A 6,215-nucleotide genomic window follows, 5' to 3' on the forward strand; every position below is an offset into this window, starting at 1 on the left:
GCGCTAGTAATACAGGAAGTGAGCTTGTATCTCAGCAACGCTTTGGTGTACAAAGTCCAAACTTGGTATAAGGACCTGTTACCTGATTATGATGACGCACTACCAAATTGGCATCAGGTGGCCTCTATAGGGGGCGCTGTAATACAGGAAGTGAGCTCCTATCTTAGCAACGCTTTGATGTATGAAGTCTAAACTTGGTACAGGGACTTGGGACCTGATTGTGAGGACACAGTAGGAAATTGGCATAATTTGGCCTCTATAGGGGGTGCTGTAATACAGGAAGTGGGCTCATATCTCAGCAACCCCTCAAACTTGATGCATGGACATATTAGCTGATTGTGAGGACATGCAAGGAAAGTGGTCTCATTTGTATATTCCTGGTCCCATTCCTGCTATAGCGCACTGCTTGGCCATGAAATGGCATTTGTAAAACTGAAAATTGCCTTTGTCAAAATTGCCTTTTGCATTTGTGGATCACCAGCACACACAGTTTTCGTTTTCGAATGCGTGTGCTGGTGATCCACAAATGCAGAATCACATTTCACAAAGGAAATTTTCGGTTTTACAAATGCCATTTCATTTACAAATATAGCTGTAAGCAGCAATGTGGGGGCCAAGCAGTGCTAAAATAAAGCAGTGCTTTACACACAAGCCAATCAAGAAATATTTGTGGATCCCCCTCTGCTCATATACAAATATTATTAAGACAAATTTAGCTCCATATCTCTGCGCAAAGTTTGTCTCAAAAATACGTGATCCACAAATGCTGATCCACAAATGCGAAAACAAAAACTGTGTGTGCTGGTGATCCACAAATGAAAATTAGTTTTCACAAAGGCAATTTTCAGTTTTACAAATGCCATTTCATTTACCAATACACATCTACAATTGTGAAAACCAATTTACAAGTTACAAATATGATTTTTTTATTTGTGGATGTCAAAACACGAATGCAAGTCAAGAAATATTTGTGGATGTCGCCATCTACTGGATTGCGATTTCTGTGTGCCGGTGAATTAAAGTAGGCCTATTTACGTGTGGATTTGTCTGACTTTCATGTGAAGAACGTCTCAAAAACACGTAACTTTGGAAAGCAAAGAATGCGTGTGCTGGTGATCCACAAATGCAGAATCACATTTCACAAATGAAATTTTCGGTTTTACAAATGGCATTTTATTTACAAATGCACATCTATATTTGTAAAAATCAATATACGAGTTACAAATATGATTTTTTTATTTCCCAGATGGCACACATAAATCTTACCGATGTTGGGCCGATGAATGCCGTTACAGTCTAGAAGACATCGCATAGGAAGCGTTTGCTCATTGGCAAGACATCGCCGGGATGTCGGCAAATCATCGAAAACGACAATGAGCCAATGTTTCAACGACTCATCGTTTGCTCATTGGCAAGACATCGCCGGGATGTCGGCAAATCATCGATGAGCCAATGTTTCAACGACTCATCAAAGCTATGCCCACCCCGGCTTAAATAAAAGCTTAAACGACCTTTATTTATTTAGGTCGGAACTTGAGATTGCACATTTTACACTAGGCTATAAATGATTAGATCTATAAAGACACAAGAAAGATGCCAGAAATATTTTCAGTTAATTTTATTGAATGTTTAAAAAAGTCTGAATGATAAAAAAAATGTTAGAAAATGTTTCCCCAAAAATCAGGTTCTTCTCCTGCAAGAGACAAAACAACAATTAATTCACCGCAACACTTTCATCTTTAAAGTCTACCCTTACCGATTGCTGTTAATGAATTTTCATAGATGCAGAGAACCACTACCGAGCTCAGAGAAATAGATTTCAAACCCATTAGCATTACCTCAGCTGATATTTCAATCAAGCAGAGCTAATGCCGTTACTTGGCTAGCGCGCTAACGCCGGCCAAAACACGAACTCTGGAAGTGACTAGAGAAAGTTGGGACTGAAACGTAGCCTACATTTGCTTTGGGAACTTTGGCTGATGCATATATCTGTGCATTTCCTCTGTGCAAAGGCATTCTGATGACACGACCAGCAGGTTAGCTCAGCCAGAGAATGTCAGCCAAGACAGTAACGTTAGCTAATAGCCTAGCTCCCACTCCTCTCCATACAAAAACGACAGCCTTTCCTGGGTTAAGTCTCACGGTCAAATAATAACTTGCTATTCTTACACCCAAGCATATTGCTGTCCTTGTACCGGTAATCATGGATGCTGTAGTGTTAACATTTCGCCATAGCCGCTAGCTAGGTTTAACATTTTTTTTTTTTAAAAACAAAAAACATTTTTTTAAAATATACATAATTTTATATACATACAAATGATTGAAAATACATCTTTACTTATCAATGAAGGTTGTCATTTTTTTTGAAAAATGTAAACTTGAGGGAAATTAGTGATTAGAAATTAGTTATTCATTCACACTTTTCTATAGGGAGAAAATATAATACCCAGCCAAACGTGTGCATCTGCTGAAAGAAGAGTCAAAATAGCTGCCTGTGGGGCATGTGACCACTAATTTGCATTTTCATTGGTTAGTATTGAGTTGTGGTATTTACTTCTTTAAGGGATGTCTCATTTTATTTCAACAAGGCAAAATAGGCTATGTTGCCTACAAGCAACAAGGCCTAATGTATCGTAAATAAATAAATGTTCTTCCTTAAAATATAGGTGGCATAAGTACACATCCCTATGTTAAATTCCCATAAAGGCAGGCAGATTTTTAAAGGCCAGTTATTTCATGGATCCAGGATACTATGCATCCTGATAAAGTTCCCTTGGCCTTTGGAATTAAAATAGCCCCACATCATCACATAGGACCCTTCACCATACCTAGAGATTGGCACTGGGTAGGCTACTTTCCATAAGATCATCTCTCAATGACAATCAAACACCTATTAGGCTAACTAATCTATGAGTGAGGTCCTTGGCTCCAGCAACTTCTCTGATGAATCTGCTTGGAGCAGTGGTGAGCAGTGTTGCTATTTCAAATGGAAAGTTGGCCTAGCTAAAGCCAGGTTCAAAAGACGCTAAATGACGCTAGTCAGCACTGATTTGCATATTGATGACGTCAGTACGTTGTGTTGAAACCCCCAAAAAAATGTGATAGCCCTTTAATTGCCCTTTATACCTGTTTGCTTTTCTCCTACTATATAGACAACTGTTAAAGATTTTAAGATACATTTTATTTAATACACTTTACACTTCTGTAGGCTATCAATTGGTCTGTCTTTTATGTGTTATGTAGTGTTGAACTGGCAATATGTAGCACTGTATGGCCAAGACAAATTGCCCTTCCTTTGGGGACAATAACGTTTATATTCTAATCTAATCTTATCTAATTTAAAACTTATGTATACTATCGCGTCATAGCCTACACCAGAATAAGCATCTAGTGGCTAATCATTCCAATCCATTGCCAGCTGCTGCTTCTGCTTTGCACTGCTTGAAGTCTGATTATAACTTCACCATACACAATTTAACATTACAGTAAGACAATGGGTAGCAATAACATGGGCTGATACTACATAGGCCAGTCATTACTTTTATAATCATGGGGCAACACTTTGGGCGAACGCAACAAGCAAAACAGGCACGAGAAGGGAGATTTTCTGACCTTTCAACAACAAAACAGAGTTTGCCATAGTTGTGACTGCGAGTAGGCTAGACTATAGTCGCCAAATTTGTCGCGACTCGCTAGGGATGACCAGAAGTCGCCAGATCTAGCAGTGGTCGCTAAATTGGCAACACTGGAGGTGAGTGAGTCGAGCTTATATAGTGTTCAGAAGTTCAAGGTTATGGACAGTTGAATGTTTATAATTGATTGGCTATTGCTGTGACAGACTCCTGGGTGCTAGGGATTGGAGAAACCCTCCATGTGGTCTGCATCACGGGGGTCGTGCACAGCTGCACACTGGTATCATTGTTACCTGTGAACACAGACCTGCCTGCACTCTGCCACATTTGCACACGTTTGTACATTGGCCACTTCTGAACACTTTAGGTGCCCAACAGGTTGCAAACGGCAAAGACAGTAGACATCATGGTGGGCTGCAATGCCTTTAAATCTGTGTCTCACAGTCTGTTTTTAGATAGATAGATAGATACATACATACATACATACATACATACATACATACATACATACATACATAGATACATACATACATACATACATACATACATACATACATACATACATACATACATACATACATACTTACTTTATTGATCCCCAAGGGGAAATTCAAGAAGTGGAAGGGCTTCGGGCATATTTCGAAGGCATTCAGTTGTGCGTCAACACAATTATGGGTTGGCTTACCTCCATTTCCACCACAAGTTTTCACCATGGCAATGGGTCCAAAGTGGGTCTAGGAGCTTAGAGAATTAATTGCTGATGCTATCAGAGCCATCAACAAAGCCTTCTTACCTGGTAGGCTAAACTTGTTATTTGCTGTGAATACTTATGTTGCAGGTGCTTACCATTATGGCTTTCCCCCAAATCAGATGCTGTTTATTTGTGTATAGAATATCTGTTTTAGAATAATGCAGTTATAGGTGCTTGGTTGGGCTGCAACCGTAAATGGCTTGGTGTGCTACACATCTCCCAATAGTCTTAAAGCAACTTAGCAAAATGTAAAATAAACCAAAGACTGATTTTATTTCATATGATTACCTATCCAGGAGGAGCATGACTTTGAATTTCTTGTTATTGATTGGCTGGTTATAATAGAGATGTGCTATGTTCTGTCATACTAAATTGATTATACTGCAAGAGCAAGACTGCTCTGTGTGTGTGTGTGTGTGTGTGTGTGTGTGTGTGTGTGTGTGTGTGTATCTGAGACAGAGAGAGAGAGGGAGAGAGAGCATTCAGTCAGTGAGTATTTTATTTCCACTCTTCTATTCTCTATTGCCTCCTCAGTAATGTGTCTCTCATCAGAGCAGGGAACACAGTGATGAGGACAGTAACCAGCTCCAGGTATGCTTTGTGACAGATGAGACCTGGGAATCCCTCCTACATTCTGTTCCATCTGTGCATCTGTGTGTTGACAGTGGACTTCATATAGCTTCAGTTTCAAAGAAGGTAGGAAATTGTTTTCTTGTTTGCTAAAATGTTCTGAAAGAGACTTTCTCATGTGTTCAGTTTAGTTCTATCCATCAGTGTGTCTGCATCTGGTGAGTTTGAACTGAGCACATTTGCATGATGCTCCACTGCTGATGTGGCTTGGATATTTAGGTCTGCATGGATAGAACTGTGCCGAGCAATTACAACTATTCTGCCTAAAGCATGGCTTTCCAGTGCAAATGGGTTTTCTTCCTCATTGTCTTGTTTATAGCTAATATTCATAACAGCCAAGTTAATGTGGAGGCTGCAGTGACTGGCAGTCCAAGACCCATTATTAAGAGAATTCATTATATCAAAAAACTGTCAGCTGTCAGCTGTCTTGAATGCTTGAAATCCAGGTCAACCACAACCAAAGCCACATGTCTCCACGTGAGTTGCATGTTGTCAGTCTTAGTGTGTCTTGTGTTTTCAGAGCGCTCTAAAATAACAAACTAAATAAATAAATATGGTTTACTATGCAGGCAGCTTCTGAGGCTCTATTGCTCGCTCAGGTGGTAGGCGTCTCTATGCTAATGTTGTTGGACTTTGATCTCAGCCGTGTAGTACGGTGCATCGATTCTTTAAGCTGTACAAAAGAGCCCAAGGCGCTACTTTAACCTCATACAATACAGTACATGAATCTGATGACAGTGCAATGTTTTGCTCATTCAGTTACAAACCAGCTGAATTCTGATGTACTGTATGTTAGGTGTGATTTTGAAAGGAGTTTTGGCTTCAATGATATTACAGACATTAAAACATTAAACATTACGTTACCTCAGGTCATAACTTCAGCTAGTCATTGAAGGTCCTACAACACCCAGGGTTAAGCTACATAGAAATAATTTATTACCTAAAGTCGATATGATGAACTGTGATACTATAAACGGTTTATAATGGATAGTATTTGAGGTTTTCTCATGATTCACTGTCTTGCTGGGATAAGCATATGGATGCACAGGTTTTTATTTCATATCACTGAAGAAGGTTTAATCAGGTTCAGCATACCTAAAGAAATCAGTATATGACTAGTGTCATCGTGCCATGTGGCAATTAGTAGGTTACAACTTCCAAACTCCAGCCTAATGGTAGACAACCTAAGCTGTTGTTTGATG

This window comes from Alosa alosa, chromosome 1, assembly GCF_017589495.1.
Source record: "Alosa alosa isolate M-15738 ecotype Scorff River chromosome 1, AALO_Geno_1.1, whole genome shotgun sequence".
NCBI classification, from domain to species: Eukaryota; Metazoa; Chordata; class Actinopteri; order Clupeiformes; family Clupeidae; genus Alosa; species Alosa alosa.